The sequence below is a fragment of the Episyrphus balteatus genome, chromosome X (assembly GCF_945859705.1).
Source record: "Episyrphus balteatus chromosome X, idEpiBalt1.1, whole genome shotgun sequence".
Lineage (NCBI taxonomy): Eukaryota > Metazoa > Arthropoda > Insecta > Diptera > Syrphidae > Episyrphus > Episyrphus balteatus.
The window spans coordinates 3,660,177-3,678,736 of record NC_079138.1 but is presented as its reverse complement, the minus strand read 5'-3'; the positions used below and the strand labels follow the sequence as shown (position 1 = coordinate 3,678,736).

The following is an 18,560-nucleotide window of genomic DNA, read 5'->3' as shown; positions in this document are numbered from 1 at the left end:
TTACTAAAATTGATTATAATTGATTTTTTCACTAATTCATACATTTTACTTCGAAAAAACACAAAGTGCCTTGAAAATAATGCAAATTCAGATTTTCTATTTTTGAAGTGAAAACTTCTTTAGTATCGTAGTGATTTGAAACAAGATGAAACGGGAAAAGTGACAGGAAAAATCAATTGATCATAACTTTTTTGTTTTAATAGATAGATGAATGAAATTTATACAGTAGATAGGTAATTAAATAAATTATAATTTGACAAAATTTCAATTAATTTAGTATTCAAAATTCTGAGATAACGGTGAAAAGATGTTATATCTTTTGAAATGGTTAGCTTTAAAAATTCTTACTTTTGTTTGTAGGCATGGTAGAAATATGATTGAAGCGTCATATCAAAGGTGAAATAATAGATAATTATATAAAATTTATTATAGGCTGTCATTTAAAAAAAAAACAGATTGATTGTTTGTTTTGCTTTTTTTATGAAAACTAATTGGGTTAAAAAATTCTAGATCTTTTTGTATATGTTGTATAGACATGGTCGATATAAATATTTTGAGCTGAAACAATAAGCTTTCAGATGGTATACAATTTATTGTAGGTTGTCATATAAAAAAAAGTGATGGAATAAAAAAAATGTTATATTTTTTCGATTTTTTTTTTTTGCAAGAAAAATGATTTTTAAGGTATTTCTTATCAGAAAAAAAGCTTACCAAATGCATTTTTTTGAACCCAAATTGTTTTATATATCCAGACGCAAAAAAAAAATTTCTTTCTTTTTTAAAATGGCTTCCATTTTCGTTTACGTTTTTAATACAGTTTGACTAAAATTTGATTTCCTAGTACATATTAAGAAAAAAGAAGACGAGTATTTTGTTTCAATTACTAACCAGATAAAGTTATAATTTTGGTGCAAAGGAATTAGTTTTAATTTTAAATTTTCTTATATTTCAATACTTTTGACTACATTTTAATTTTTTTGTATTTGAAATTAATACAAAAAATTATAAAAAAAACTGTGTAATAAAATCGTAATATTTTCTAAGCTAATAACACTGGTCTGCAAAATTTAACTTTTCTTTTCTCCTTCAAATATTTTTTTGATATTATGAAAGATTAGACTTTCCTGAATCTAAATCTGGTTTCAGAAAAATTCTATCAGGTACCATTTTTGTAAAAATGATTTTTGAAAAATGTGGGTAGTTTCTAAAAAATCAATCTTTTAGATTTATTTGAACTCGTGCAAAATTAAAACTATTTGTAGCATTGAGCTCAAATTTGGAGGACTTATTCCTCGTAATATGGCCTATCGATTGACACCAAATATGTCCTTTTACATTAATGTTTTCTCATATTTTAAAATACTGATTTATTAAAATTAGCAGAAATATCGAAATCCTTTACTTTTTAGTAAATCCTACAGGAACAAAAACACCTTAATTAAGGAAAATGTAAAATATCAACGCTCATTATATTTAAAAAAGTCAAATATGTAAAGAAAACCATAATAAAATACATTAAACAAAATTTTTACTTGTTTTGTAATTTTATATACTATTTATCTATTTAGAAATATCTTATTTGTAATAAACCATTCGATAAACTGCCTTGTAAAGCTTTAGACTTGTTTCTACTAGAAACAAAAGTTTTTTATGTGTTGAGTTAGAATCCGAAGTCAAAAAAATTCTATGAGGATTTTAAGATATTCGCATTAAAGTATCACAAAATCAAGTTTTTTCTTAGAAAATCTCAATAAAAACTACTATATCTCACAAACCAGAGCCGACCGAATTCTTTTGAGTTCGGATTCAAAATCAGCACACTAAAGTCCATTCGAAAAGTATATTTTAGCTCTAGGGAGAAAGATATATTAATTTTTAGAGATCATTTTTTTTATGATAAGATATGCCAAACCTACTAAACTTACTTAAATTAAGATATCTCGGAAAAGAAAAGAGATATTGAGAAGATTGAAACTGAATTTGAAAGAAAAAATAAGTTCTTTTATAAACCGTAACAATTTTAATTGAAAAATATTACATTATGCCAAAATATTTCTTCGAAAACAGCAAAAAAATGGGTTTTTGAGATTTTCTAACGGGAATATCTAAAAAACGTGACGTGCTAGATCAATTCTGACTTCGTATTCGGAATCAGCATACAAAAATCCTTTAGAAAAGTATAGTTTTATTTAAAGGGGGATTTCCTTGCAGACCAGTGTAATTTTTACACTGGCCACAATTTTTACATAAGCCACAATGTTACCGTGATTTCTAAATAAATTCAATTACAAATTAGGTTATATTCTATTTTGTTGTATATTTGTAAATAGTGTTCTATTTATAGCTCATTTGTATAGTTTTTCCTCCTGAAAAAAAGGATAATTTTAGGCATAAAGTAGTATTTTGGCTCAAATACTGGATAGGATACAAGCTTATCTGACTTCAATACTAAGTGACATTAGATTAAATGTAGTTTCTTCGATACAGATTACACTGATTTTATCACTATCCAGATTATTACAGATATCAGTGCTTTTATTAGAAAAGAATCATTTCCATATAGTTTTTGGTGTCGCATTGGGATAATTCTGAATTTGTAAATAGGAAGTTGACCTGCCTTTGACCTGCTTAATCTTCTTCTAATTCAATTTATTTGATCTCTCTTTGAGTTGAGGTGTAACGTAAAAACTAGGCACTCTCTTCTCAATTTTTACAAAATTGAGTCTTTTCAAACATAAAACATTCGAATATGTTTTTTTTTAAATATACATTTTATATACAAATTCTCACAATAGATTTTCACCCTGAAGAAGTAAATTAAAAAAAAAAAAAAAAAAAAAAATAACAAACAAAATTTTGAGAACATTCATGTGCAGGCATACCATACTACACACAGACATCGCATCTTAAAAATAGATCCCACAAAACTATTTTAATAACACGGACAAAATGTATTTAAATTTAATGCTTTTTTTTTTTTGTGGTGCTCACTTTAGAGCAGAAAATATTTTTTTTGAAAAGAAACAAAAAAAGGACGACCACGCGGGACGGTCGGTGGTGTTTAAGAGTCTTGAGAAAATTTTCAAAAAACAAAAAAGCGTTTTCGAGAGCAGAGATATTATAATGATGATGATATTTTTTTTTTTTTTTTTTCTGGGGCGCTGATTTTTTGGTGTGTATTTGCTTGTCTTCTTCTTTCTTTTTTTGGCGGTGTGTTGTAAACAGGTGGTTAAATTAAACACCTGAAAGCCTGCATGAGTGTGCGAGTATAACATTCTTGAGAGGTTCCTAATTTTATTTTATTTTGTTGTTGTTGTTGTTGTGTTTGCTGATCGTGTGTTCTTGTATTTCAAAAATGGTATAAATATATATTTTCCTTCTAAAGAATTATACAAAAAAAAAAAAGAAACAAAAATATAAAGAATAATGATGGAGGAATATCTTTGATTGAACTTAAGAAAGATATAAAAAAAAAAAATAATGTAAAAGAATTAAAACAGAAAAATAGGCTGCGGTGGATTGGGGAGGGTAGTTTCCAACAAATTTATTTAATTTTGGAGATTTGACTAATTTTGTTTTTAGTTTAAATTGAACAAAAAAGAAATGTCTAATTAAACTTTTTTCCAACAAAATTTGATTGAATTTTTCATCAAATACTTATGTTCCAGAGAGGACATAGCACCAAAGAGAAATAAAAATTAAAGTTTTTCTGATAGTTTGTAGATTTTTAAAAAAGGAAAAACAAGCTAATGCCTATGACATCAAAACCGTAATTTCAATAACCCATATTGCGAATGTCAACTATCAAATTGATAATTGACAATTTTTCAATTGAATTTTTCAAATAAATTTCAATCTAATAATCATTCTCTATTTTCAAAACTTTTCTGAATTAAGTTATAAGATATTGAAATTTTAAATTTATCAGTTTCAAGTTTTTACCGCCAAAGAAAAGGCGGAAAAATGTGAAACATAGACACCCCGAAATTTGTAGTTTGGTTGTTTTAGATGCTCGATAAAATTTATAGGCCTTGTGAACGGAGAAATAAGAACAACGAAAAATAAGCGGATTCCACATTAAAATAAGCGGATATCTGCTTGGTTTTATGCCGTCTTAAGTTAAGCGGACAAATCATCTTAATTTATTGAATGCGCAAATTTAAAAGATATCCTCTTAATTTAAGCGGAAGATCATGTTATTTTTATGTGGAAACATTTAAATTAAAAAAAATCTGGATCGAACCTACACCTGTTAGATCACTAGGCGAGTGCCCTACCATCTTGCTATTTCACTGTTGGAAATAAGCTAAAGCTAAAAGTCTGACTATAATTTTGAAATTTTAATTTTTCGTCGATTTTTTAAGATGAAAATTTACATTAAAATGAAATGAAGTTCATCTTAAATTTAACGGAAGAGTTTAAATGGAATCCACTTATTTTAATCGGACATCATATTGTTTTAAAATGGGCATCATCTTATTTTTAGATGCCCCTTTTTCTCCGTGTTAATATATTATACGAGTATCACTCACGCAACTTCGTTGCTCTATTCAGTTACCACATATAGGTCGTTTACAAAATGCAAAACCTAAGTTTTTTGTCGTATTTTCGTAATTTTGGTCTTTGAGTTTTGCAAATATACATTTCTCGAAAATTGATGTTAATACATTTTTCATTTTGTTATAAAGATTTTTCTGAAAAACCTTAAATCAAACAGAGGACAGAAAAAGAATCAAAATACTGCACTCATTTAAAATTTGTAAGTACTATAGTGAGGAATGTAATGTAGAAACTTTCTTAACCAATTTTAAAAGGCTTTGTCAGTTCCTCGCAAGTTAGTACCCTAGACAAGAGTCTTTTTAAACGTTATGTTATGGTTCGTTTGAGCTCTTACTGTGTTAGGTATAAAATGTACGAGTTTTAGTGATGGAAAGGGGATGTGGGAGTTGCAAGAAATAAGGAACGCCGCTACGGCCTTCGAAGAACGAAAGGTATATTAGCCAAAATACTATATTTGAGGTCCTAAAGTTTGGCCCTTTTGGTTGAATTTCACTTATTACACTGCACAACAAAGTTAAAGTTTTTGTATGATGAATAAATCAAACAATACTTTTTTAAAGGTTTTTGATGAGCTCGAATCCGAATTCAGAAATATTCTGTCAGCTCCCGTTTTTAAAATATTACCGTTAGAAAATGCAAAAACACCTGATTCTGAAGTTATGCTGCAATGTGAGGGCTAAAACTGGGTTTTATGGTTTTTCTAATAGTTAATATGGCCAGAACTGAATGGGACCACATGGCAGCCACCAGCTTTCCAATACAAAAAGAATTATCAAAATTGGTTCACTCAGTCCAAAGTTATGAGGTAACAAACAAAAAAAAATACAGTCGAATTGAATATCTCCTCCTTTTTGGAAGTCGATAATAAGCCAAAACACACGTACTTAAACTTCAAATATCTCGGATAATAAAACAGATATCGAAAAGATTTAAAAGAAGGAAAACAGTTAAAAATTGTGTTGTACCTCACATCATAGCATAACCTCAAAAACAGCCAAAATACGCTTTTTTCGCAAATTTGTACGGCAATATTTCAAGAACTAAGATTCATGGAATATTTCTGACTTCATATTCGAGTTAAGCATACCAAAAACTATTGCAAAAGTAAATCACGCCACGGTAACATTGTGGTCTATTTTGGTAACGCAGTTGCTTTGCATACAAAATTATTATTGAACCAGAGCATCAGTTTTCAACTTAAGTCTAATCCTATTAAATACTTATTTCTTAATAATAGGTATGAAGCAATTAAAATGATTTTACATTGTGTCTCGAGAAAGGAATTTAATCTCAGCCAAAATGCGTTACCATGTGAAAACAAATTTAAAGTAACTTTTTATATAAAGGAGACCCACTGATCAGGGGGAATAAGCTAGACAAATCAATAATCTTTAAAGTCACTGAAAGAGGTGTGTGTGTGTTTTTGTTTATTGCGTGACCACTGAGTTACCGCAATTATGAGATAAATATACATGAAATTTCTATTACTTTTATTCTTATACAGTGTTTTTATGCAAACAGTTTGAAGAGTGACAACATTTTTGCAGTTTGTTTTCACTTAAGTTAACTGCGTTACTGCTCCACTGCGTTACCATTAAGATTAATTTGGTAGAGATGTTGTTTTTTATATATATTTTTTTTTTGTTATTTAATTCAACAAATTTCATATAAATTAATTGAATTCAGTTTATTGTGGAGCGTTACATATATACGTAGGTCCGCTTTCAGAGGAGTTGAAGTTTTTAAATTAATTATTTGGTAACGAAACTTTTATTTATCTAAAATAATTGTTTCTTTGATATAACTTAATAGGAGACAAAACGTTTACCTATAATTGCTATATTAGAGAGCTTAATTATATCATTAAAAAAAAAAAAACTGAAATTTTAAGTAAAGTAACGCAGTTTTTTTAGAAGTAGAAAAAAATATTAATAAAATTACAAAATATGTTTTTTTTTCAAAATTTACTGCCATAATTAGGCATCAAAAATTATTTTGACCTAAACAAAAACACCTGTGGGGGTTGTTGAATTTGTTTTTTTATGATAAAAAAGTGTGATTTTAATACAAAAATTTTGTTTGGCTTGTTGATAAATACCAAAATTTGGTGTCTCAAAAACAAATTTATAGTAGGTAAAACTAGACAACTTTTTAATTGAATTCTTTCCATTTAATTTCATTTCAATTATTTGTAAATTAAGTATCAATTGCCAACCATAGAACGGTATTATTTTTTTTTTCTTAATTTTGACTTAGTAACTTCTTGGCAAAGAAATTTTTAACTAAAACAAAAAATGTTTAAAAACTGTTTGACTTTTTTTTCTTGAAAAATCAATTTTTTCTACTCGACTTATTTTTTAATTTAACATCCCACTGTATTTTTTTTTTGGGTCAAAAGTAAAGGCAGAATATTAAGGAGTGAAATTTGTCTTAGAAATTTAAATTATTCTTCTGCTCAGGTAGGTGTACTCGGAAAACCAAGGACACACTTAAGCAATTATAAAATGCAAACAAATTCACTACAAAAAAAAATATTTTTTTTTTTATGAGGCATTTACCTATACTGAAAAGTACAACATCAAAAAAAGAAGGGGAGAAAGTAAGATAACCTATCTTAAGAAATTTTTTTAAACTAATTTAGATAACATTGTTTAAGATTGCGTCTATTTGTTTTTTTTTTTCGTAACTTACAACATTTTCGCTTAATTCAATGAGGTAATATTCCATATAAGTGGTGTTTTTTTTTTTTGTTTAACCTTTATAATCTAAATCACTTTTGTTTAAATTATATTAATACATAAATATTTTATGTTTAAAAAAAAACGTCTATATGTCTATTTATTTCCCACAAAAAAAAAAAAAAATATAATCAATATTACCCAACACTAATAGAATTCTATTTTTCTTTTTTTTTTCTTGTTGTTGTTGTTGGTTTCATTATTTTTTCATATTTTTTTTTAGCGAATAACACTTGGGTAATTTACATATATAACTGCTCTATGCATACATAAGTGGTTTTCGGAGTTTAATTTCTTTACTACAAAAGACACCAATTTTAAGCATTTTCGAATTTCGAAATTGTATTGCTAATCAGATTGTGATTTGATATGAATTTTTTTTTTTTTTTTTTTTTAACTAAATTCGATTTTATTTTTGACACACAGATGTTTCGAAGAGATAATAAATTTCTTAATGATAAATTTTATTGACACTTTTATCACATTTTTAGAGAGTTGCACATATATTTTTGAGACTCCTAGATTTATGCTCTGTTTGGTTTGATTTTGGTACAGCTTTTTTTTTTTTTTTTTTTGTAATACCGAATCCGAATTTTTTTTTTTATGAAATCATATTAATTAATTTAATTTTGTTTTTTTGAAAAAACAAACTCAAAAAAGGCAACAAATTAAAAAAAAAAAAAAAAAAAAACAAGAAAAACATCAAATTTTATCCCGCGAACCAAACAATAAAATTTCTTCACAATAACCACGGTATCGTATCGGTCGTTTGAAGTACCCCATTTTTTTGTTTCGTGCCCCCCATAAGAGTTCTTGTATTGCACTGCGCGACGGCGGCTGAAAAATATTCTTGGCCGTTAAAAAAAAAAAAAAACAGAAAAAAACAACACGAGCCACCAACAGCCAACAACCAGCCAGCCATCAAGAACATCCAAACCACCAAAAACAAAACAACAACAACAACAATAGGTAGAGGCTATACCAAAATACAGTCAGTCGAAAATAAAATATATATTTATTTCAAAACCTATATTTTCTAAAATGAACGAAATATGGTTTTTCAAAGGAATAGACAAAATAAAAAAACAAAAAAAAAAAAATCAAAATCAAAAAAAGAAGAAGAAGAAAAAGCAAAGGCTTATAGAGAAGAGATCTCTTCGATCATCTTCTATATCTCTGTTGAGAGATGTTGATTCTATTTTACGTTTAACAACATATTTTTTATACACGTATAAAAATTTATATAGAAATAAAAAAAAAAAAAAACAAATTATTAAAATATATATTTTGAGTCCTCTTGCTCTCGATTTTTATTTTATTTCGAACACACTGTGCATTAGGGGCACTATACAAATTTTTATATATTTTTTTTAAACAACCCCAGGAGTAGTGTTGTGTTGGTTCTTGTGGAGATTTTTTTTTTAATGAGGGAACATAAGATGTTCAATTATTGTGTCTTGTGCTAAATATATTAATTTTTTTTTTCCAACTTAAGAGCTTATATACAATATTTTTTTTTTCAATCTTTGGTCGCCGCCACCGACTTTCAGGTGGAAATTATTTTATTTTTTGTATCTTTGTTTTTTTTTTTTTTTAATTTTTTTTTTGTGGGGTTTTCCGTGGGGGTTTGAGGAGCATGGTATATCTAGGTAATTACGAGAAAGAATTTTGTCGAGTGTCAGGTTTTTTTTCGATACCTGTTTTTCGTTTTTTTTTTTTTTTGTTATGGAAAGTTGAGTGGTTGACCTTAAAATATTGAGGTAAATAAAGCATTAATATATTTGTTTATAAAAATTTTGATAATTGTTTATGGTTCTTCATATAATCAAGATATATTTTTTTGGAACTAACGAAAATAAAGGTATCTGAGCTACGAAAAGGACAAAGGTAACACTGGTTGGCAAAAATACAAAAAAAAAGTCGGGAGCAAGAACTTTGTAAGGTGATTTTAATTAACTTTAGTGTGCTAAATTCAAAACTGTTTACAGTTTTGTTCTATCACGTCTGGTTTTTGAGCTATACTCATCTCTATTTTCATTATTAAGTCTCAAAAACTAATTTTCAATGAAGTTCTTTTTGATGTTTAAACGAAAAAATACATTTTTCCTTAAAACGTTGCTTTTTAAAATCCAAATCAGAAGTAGAAAACTGGAATTTGGATAAAAAAAAACCATTCATTATGATATGTACTAAGGTTTTGAGATATCATAAATTTCTTTTTGCAATATCTTTTGAAAAAAAATCAAATTTTGAAGAAATGTAAAATATATTTAGGACAATAAAATATTGCGTTTTGAAATTGCATAAGGAGATTTGCAGAAAAAATTTTTTTACAGTGGTGTAATTTGACGTCAAATGTACCCGAAAAACGCGTTTTTGACCTGTTTATATTCAAGTATTTCAAAAACGTGACTTGCCAGTGAAATTTTGACTTCGGATTTAGCATAAAAAAGTACCTATGGTTTGGTTCTAGCTCTATTTTCGTTCTCTCTAATCTCTAGCAGCAGATTTTTACGGATTCAAGTTTTGGTTTACAGATATGAGTTCACAGTAAACATGGAGGCAAACAAATTAAAAAGATATTTATTAAAGAATTTTCTGGAATTTTCAAAAATTTCATCCAAATCCATCAAGTGATACCATAAAAAGAAAAGCTCTATTTATAAGACCGAAATTAAAAAAAAATCCCTCTTTCGAAAATTAGATTTTTTTTTTTTCAAAAAAATAAATTTTTTTTTTACTTCAAAACTTATTTTTTTTGTAAAAATTCAATTTTTATTTATATAAAATCTATATAAGTGCTTTTGTGCAAAAAATATCTTGAACCAAAATCAGATGTAAATTTGTTAATAACGATTTCTGAAAAAAAAAGATTGTCTGCAAAGTCGGTTTACAGGTTGTGTGCTTTTGTTTAAAATGAGTCAAATTGAAGCGTTTACTTATTTCAAACAATCATAATTTACAAGAAAAAGCTCTAAAAAATACCTTTTTTATTTTCTCATTATATTAATTTTTTGGGAGCGGGTCATAATTCTGCTTGTCAAAATTCTGTACGACAAAATTCTGTGGGGTCAAAATACTGTAATACCATAATTCTGTGCGTCATTTTACTGTAAATACAAAATTCTGTACCTCAAAATACTGTATGAACAAAATACTGACATGCAAAATTCTGTTTTGTAAAATTCTGTACGGCAAAATACTGTATATCAAAATTCAGAAATTTACAGAATTTTGATGTACAGAATTTTGAAATACAGTATTTTGACCAACCAGAATTTTGCTATACAGAATTTTGACTTTCAGAATTTTGTTCCTACAGCATTTTGCACATAAAGAATTTTGACATACAGTATTTTGGCATACAGTATTTTGAATACAGAATTTTGCAACATACAGAATTTCGACCCCAACCCTAATTTTTTTTATTTTAAAAGCTTACAAAAAAAAGTATTTCTTCTTAAGAATAAAACAATTTTTAAATTTTTACAATGCGCAAAAAGTATAAAAATAATTTATTGAAAACAATCATTTTCATCAAAAAAAGCAAAAAAAAAAACATGAATTTTTATCTCCTCACGTCATTAATTCCATTTTTTTTCCCTAACAACCTATAAAAACTTTTATACCATTTGAAAGCTTATTGTCTTAGCTCTCAATATATATATATCGATCAGGCCTATGAGACATCTACAAAAAGAGAGAAATCGATCAAATTTCATTAAAAAAAGCAAAAAAAAACATGTATTTTTATGTTCTCAAGCTATGGAATCAATTTTTTTGTTTGACAACCTATAAAAATATATACCATGTGAAAGCTTATTTCACCTTTCATATGACGTATCAATCTCATTTCAAAGATGCCTACAAGAGAAGTTAGAATTTTTTAAAGTCAACCATGTCGAATTTCCAGACTGAGATTACGGTACTTCCCACACTGGTGGCTGTTCGGGGGGCAACAAATCTCCACTGGTGTTTTGAGGTTTTTCGCAAATTTCTTGATTTAACATTGTGTAGCTTGTAGTTAGTTTACCGTTATGTTTGATATACCAAATGAAAGGTAATTGTATCACGATGCTCATAAAAGTTTAACCAAATTTCTATCTGCTCTTGGTCAAAAGTTATAACCTATTGAATTCTAAAATTTTATTTTACCGTTATCTCAAAATTGTGCTTACGAAAATGACTGAAACTTCGCACTCATATAGTCGTAGTCGTATCATTACTCTATTCCTGTATCTATTAAAGAAAAAAGATAAAAAAAACGTGTTTTTTAAAAACTTGTTTCTTCCGTTATTCAGTCAAAACTCACTAAACGATTCCAAGTTTTTGCACATGTATGCATTAGGTCAAAACCTTGAGATTTTTTGAACGCTCCAAAAAAAAAAAGCTAAAAATCTAAAATTACCCAAAAATAACCTTAAATACAATTTGTTTTTCAAAAATTCATATTTCAAAACGCAGAGTGTTTTGGAAAAAAAATCCGTATCAGACGCCTAATTTTTTTTTCTCATCTTTCACCTGGCATCTTTAGAATTGTCAAAAAAAAAAAAATTCCTTTACCCAAAATCATCATTTTGTCACGTGTACAAAGTTCAAACAAAACAAAATTTTTTAGAATTTTTTCTTAAAATGCAGTATTCTTAAATTAATCTCATCTATCCATAGCAAAAAAAAAATCAATTCTCTACAACTTCGCGTTTAGATTTTAACCCAAATTTCATCTTTCCGTTTTACCTTTGTTTACCCTATTAAATGACGGAATTTTTTAAAATCCTTAATCCAAGACCGAAGAGGCTCATGTTTGATTGTTATCTCAACTTTTTTTCTATATCCATATCGCAAGTAAGAAACTTAATTTTCAATTAATTGGTCTTGAATTAACTGGTCTAAATATTACGGTCACGGGGATTATTATTTTTTTTTTTTGACAAAATTTAAATGGTGAAACATTTGGCCACAAAAAAAAAAAAACCATCCATTAGCGGAATTAACTATGGTTCATTGCAATGAGCAAATTGGATGAAAACATGGTCCTTTAAAGGACTTTATTGACAAGCTGTAAATTGATATAAGTACCTACTCGTTATATGAAGACCGATGATGGTTTCAGACTTGTTGCATGCACCATCCATTAGACTAAATAAAAAAAAAAAAATAAAAAGAATTGTTTTTATGGAGGCATTTAAATGGCCCGCATTCAGGCAGATTTTCTAGTGTCCTTTCACCGTGTTCCTATGTAAACAGAAACAGATTGTATCGATTTTTATTTTATGGCTACACAAAAGAATGGACAAATACAATATGCAATTCAATTTGTTCATCAATTTGAGAGTACGCGTATGCGAAATAATGGAAAATAGAAAACTATGAAGTAGACAATTTTAATGGAATTCAGATACACGAACGTACATAAGACTGGCCATGGATTTAATACCACGGCACGGTTATAAATTAAATCAATCAGCGTCATTTCTTAAAGATGGTTTGTACTTTATTTAAAATAGATCAATATCTACCAGGTATCGAAGATTTTCTATAGGTTAGTGGATTGGAATGGTCTTCTGGATTTAGAAGGAGGATGGTTGGGATGGTTCCTTTGCATCCTGTCGTTTTGCGTGCCATTACAGATTCACAACATTATTCGCGATTAACCATATTTATAGAAGCTATAGATGATAAAGTGCGTTTTTTATGACCCCAATAAATTACCTACAAACTTTTTAGCCTCAAATAGTATTTTTATCCACATAACTCAATTGCTTGTTCCTATAAAGAAACTCTTAAATTTGTTATCTGCAAGAAATTCAATCTCGTTTGCATAGCAAAAATCGCATTATTTCCTATCAAAACAGATGCAGAAAAAATTTGTTTACCAAACAGCCGCAGCTAATGTTACTCAAATTAATCAAAATCCAATAAAGTAATCCTAAATACTCATTCCATTTCCATTGAAAATAAAATGTGTCATCTTCTAATCAATCTTATAGCTAACCCAATTCCAAATAATTCCAAGCATTTTAAAAAATAATCAAAATCAATGATCTATTTAAGGTGTACTTTTGAAAAATGAAGTGTTATAAAAACTATTACCAATTTTTAAATCAAAACAACAACAAATTAATGTTATTGCTGTTATTTAATCATCAAATATCTCTTTAATGATAAAAATAACAAATAAACTTAAAATTCTCTATGTGTGTGGAATGCCATTGAGTTTAAACAAAACAAAGTGATTTTTGTATCATTTTCTTATTAAAATCAAAACATTAGCGTTTTTACACTGAAAGAAAAAAAAACTTAATCATTTCGATTTAAAAGGATAATTTTAAGAGCATAGGAGAACAACGTTATAGTTAAGTTAATGTTGTATAAACTTAAAAAAAAAGCACACAGTTAATTAACAAAAAATATACTACTTCTTTACTAATCGAATAAATTTCAAAAATGTTTAATGTAACTTTTTTCAACTTTGAATCGACATTAATCAAATTACATTTTGCATTGCTTTTTTTCTCCGTGTATTTGAAACTTGGTTGACAAAAAAATATATATATTTTGGACTTTTTTTTGCACAGGTCTAACGAGAAAGTGAAAAATGTTATGAAAACTCTACAAAACAAAAAAAAAACAAATTATATTCATGATAGAAAATGACTTTGGGGTACAATTTTGAGGAGTGACTTTTCAAAAATGAGTAAAATAACTTTTCACTTTTTTCAAACTTATCAGTTCTGTTTTCCACATTGCAACGCTTAATTAAAGTAGTCCAAGTTAAATGAAAACAGTAAATCGATCTCTGAAAAACTGTGAAAACTGAAAATCGTATATGAAAAATCACAGTTTTGCTTTTTTTTTTTTTGATTTTCTGAGGAATGACAAAAAGTATTTTTATCCCCTGTTGAAAAGTCACTATCCTCATTTGGTAAGTTACTAAGTCTGATTTTAAACTTAGCAACTAACTTAAATGGCTTAGAATTTTAGTTAATAGTTTAAAATTTTGAGCCCTTTTATTTAAAACACTCTGATATATCGATGTTAACTTACAACAAGGAATGGATTTGAAACATTTTGAGAGTCTTAACATCACTCACTTATAAAAAAGATACAATCTTTATTCACTGATCTCTGATAAACAACTGGATGGTGTATCCAGGAAAAAGAACTTTAAGCCGGTTGAAAAACTTTATAACAGTGGTAGTGCGCCTATTGTGAGTCGTAAATGTAGTTAGGTATAACAGTTTATAACAGAATCAGCAAATTCATACACGTTTAGGTGTACGTTTAGGAAGCTCGTGCTTCAAGCTTAAACTACTTTTCGACTCTTTTATAAGCCTTTATAAGGCTAGATCGAGTTGATATTTGGACTTGGTTATATTAGACTTGGATAATATTGCCATCTCATAGTAAGTATGATATTAAAGCTAAACATTAAGACTTTATTTATATTTATACACGTTTTTATAGAAAATAAGGTATATTTTTTTTATCGTTTTGTATACGAAAAGTAAACAAACAAGTTATAGTACTTAATACATTTTCAAAAAAAAAAAAAAAAAAAATGCAGGGTGTTTCAAAAGCAATGGATCAAAATAAATATGCCGATAGGCGAACTTTATGGTTCTCAAGAATTTGGTAAATTCTTCATCTCAAATCGTTACGGTTTTTCGATTTAATGCAATTCTTATGAAATTTCGAATAATCCCTACTTTGCAACAGTGTTTTGCTTTCTGCGCCCATTAATGATTTTTTTTTTACCAATTCTTTCACTTAAACATTGCCAAATAATTAGGAACAATTAATTAATAAAAATATTTTTTATTTCATACAGTATTTTGCTGCAAATTAATTAACAGTTCCATGTTTTATACAAATTCAGTTCAAACTTTTATTTGAAAGCAACCAACGCCGCGAAAAAAAATTGTAGGTACGGTGTGAGAATGGTTTAATATTTTAAAAAGTTGCCCTGTTATTGTAGTTTTCAAAAAAAGCATAGAAGTTTCCAAACCAAATTTGAGTACCAGTTTACATTAATGGTTAATACTCGAACGGTTAGACCACATCCAGTACGTTCTGAAGAGACTATAGCGGCTGTAGCTGAGAAATGAGAAACCAATTTAGTGATCACTTAGTTTTACGTTTTGCTACAGTGAATTGGTCGTCTAGATCCTGCGATATCAAAACTTTGGACTATTTTCACTAGAGGATGTTAAATCTTAGGTATTCAGAAATAAGCCAATATTACTCGTGTTATTGGTGAGATACCACCAGATATGCTTGAACGAATCGTCCAAAATTGGACCTTGCGTTGCCTTAGACGTAGCCATGATATAATTTTAAAAAAGCAAATGTCATAAATTGAAATTTAATGAACATTTTATGTTCGCTTTCAAATTTATTTGTTTTATTTTACATTATATATTGCGTTAAAAGTATAATAATGATTTTTTTAAATCACTAATTACACTGGTCAACAAGGTTTTTGCAACAACAAGCATAATATACTTTTCTGAAGGTTTTTGCTGGGCTAAAATGCAAAAAAAAAATTTATTTCATAACGCACATATTTAAAAATCGAGGCTAATACAATATTTCTGACCTCGGAATGAAAATTATACTTTGGTTATTGTGGCAAAATCTTGTGACCAGTGCAACTTTAGATAAAGTCAAGTTAATTTTTGGTTTATTAACATAAACTTAAGATATCTGGGGCAAGATGAGATATATCAGAAAGATTTAAACAGTTTTTGCAAGAGGAAGATCAGTTCTTATACGTATATTTAATAATTTGTTTATAATGAATTGCCTTACTTAAAAGCATAACCTCGAAAATAGCCAAAATAACGTTTCAAAATGTCGTGTCGAACAATGTCTGTACGACACGACATAAACAAAATACTGTAATTTTTCGAATGCAATCAGTTTTCATAAAAAATACGTTTTCTCTTTTCATTAACCTTTTGTCCAATGTTTTATATTATGAGGAAAGTAATATAAGTCTTAAGTCGCCAGAAAGCTTATTATTTCAGCTTTATTTAAGTGTCTCAATCATATAATGTACGATTCCACGTGATGCCTACAACAAAAGGTATTTTGTGGAATTTTTGCAATTTTTGAATTTAAGATTGTTAATTTTTTTTTTTTCAAACCTGCTTGGTTCGATTGCCCAAGGTTAGCCCAGGATAGGCCAAGATATTTTTTCGCTAGCCCACCCTTCGTTCTAAAATTATAATGGAATTATTATGAGGTGATACTACAAAATCAAAAGAAGTAATTTTTTTTAAGTGTAAAAATTGTTGGGTTTGCACTGTGATTCGTTTGCCCAACGTTAGCTCAGGATTGTCCATTTTTTATTTTCGCCATCCTATCCTTAGTTCAAAAATTATAGAAGCACTAGCTGACCCGGCGGACTTCGTTCCGCCATTTCTTGTATTTATTTCTAATTTTAGACTCTGTAATTAGTTAATTTTCAAAGTAAAAAGATTATCAAAACTTGAAAAGTTCATAAAATGAGTTTATAAATGTTAACTTTTAAACTTTTAGCAAAAGTGGCCTATGCAAAAAACTCATGCATGCGCATGATTAAAACCTATATTTCCTATAAATTTGAGATTTTTTGCAGACTTTTAAAAATTCCAAAAAAATAAAAGACTACTCAAAAATGTCCCTAAAAATTAGGTTGTTTTTCAAAAAATTTTATTTCAAAATACAGGGCCTATGAAAAAAATCCGTTTTAGACCCCTCATTTTTTTTTTTAAATATCTTTCTCATGGTGTAACTCAAATTTCTGTGCAAAATTTTGCGTACCTCTAATTAGTCTTTTGTCGAAGGTCTATGACTGCAAAAAAATCTTCACAACTTGGTTTTGAATTTTTTTTGAATTTTTTCAATACCTTTTTTAACTATTGAATAAATTTGTCTATCATTTAAAAAAAAGTCAACTCTTTACGACTTACCGTTTAGAAAATAGCCTCTTTTTTCAATGTCGTGTCACCCCTATTTACCCTATAAAATCTTGAATTTGTTTTGCCTTAAACCTTCTCCTCTTATGCCTCTTTGATTTAAAAAAAAAAATAAGAAAATGAGTCAGTCTGTGTGGCCGGTTAGCGAACGTACACAAAACCAAACTTTAATATATACATCTTATTTCTGAGATGACTACAAAAGAAGTTAGAATTTTTTAAAGCCAACCACGTCGAAATAACACACTGAGATTACGGTACTTCCCTCACTGCAACGCACTGGTGACTCCTCATGGGCAACAGATGCCCACAGGTATTTTGAGGTATTTCTGAAGTTTTTTAATGTACCATTGTAAGGCTTGTAGTTAATGTAGCGTTATGTGTGATATATCAAATGAAAGGTAATATTATCAGGATTCTCAATAAAGATAAATCAAATTTTTGTAAGCTCCAGATCAAAAGATGTAACGTGTTGAAAAATAGAGTTTTATTTTACCGATATTTCAAATTTGTCATTACAAAATTAATTGAAACTTTGTACAAATATAGTCTTGCCTATTATCTATCTACACTGTAAATTTCATTCATTTATCTATTGAAGAAAAAAAGATAAAAATAAAAAACTGTTAAAAACGGCCAAAAAACTTGGGACAAAAAAAAATTGTTTTTCCCGTTATTCGGTCAAAAATCGATTTAAAAATTCAAAAGTTTGTACATGCATGCGCATGATTAAAACCTATATTTCCTATAAATTTGAGATTTTTTGCAGACTTTTAAAAATTCCAAAAAAATAAAAGACTACTCAAAAATGTCCCTAAAAATTAGGTTGTTTTTCAAAAATTTTTATTTCAAAATACAGGGCCTATGAAAAAAATCCGTTTTAGACCCCTAATTTTTTTTTTAAATATCTTTCTCATGATGTAACTCAAATTTCTGTGCAAAATTTTGCGTACCTCTAATTAGTCTTTTGTCGAAGGTCTATGACTGCAAAAAAATCTTCACAACTTGGTTTTGAAATTTTTTTGAATTTTTTCAATACCTTTTTAAACTATTGAATAAATTTGTCTATCATTTAAAAAAAAAGTCAACTCTTTACGACTTACCGTTTAGAAAATAGCCTCTTTTTTCAATGTCGTGTTACCCCTATTTACCCTATAAAATCTTGAATTTTGTTTGCCTTAAACCTTCTCCTCTTATGTCTCTTTGATTTCAAAAAAAAAAATAAGAAAATGAGTCAGTCTGTGTGGCCGGTTAGCGAACGTACACAAAACCAAACTTTAATATATATAATAGATTATTT

The 18,560-nt window shown here is 28.0% G+C and overlaps 1 protein-coding gene across 4 annotated transcripts in view; it reads right to left on the bottom strand.

The window, feature by feature from the left end:
• LOC129920507 (uncharacterized) overlaps window positions 1-7,924 on the bottom strand; it is a 43,529-nt gene extending 35,605 nt beyond the window's left edge. For 2 of the 4 annotated variants that reach the window (XM_056001790.1, XM_056001791.1), the window contains exon 1: window positions 7,599-7,924. The gene's annotated coding sequence lies outside the window, so the exon portion shown is untranslated. The remainder of the gene's footprint in view (window positions 1-7,598) is intronic. The other 2 variants (XM_056001788.1, XM_056001789.1) reach the window with 2 other exon arrangements.
• Between the last annotated feature and the right edge of the window lie 10,636 nt (window positions 7,925-18,560).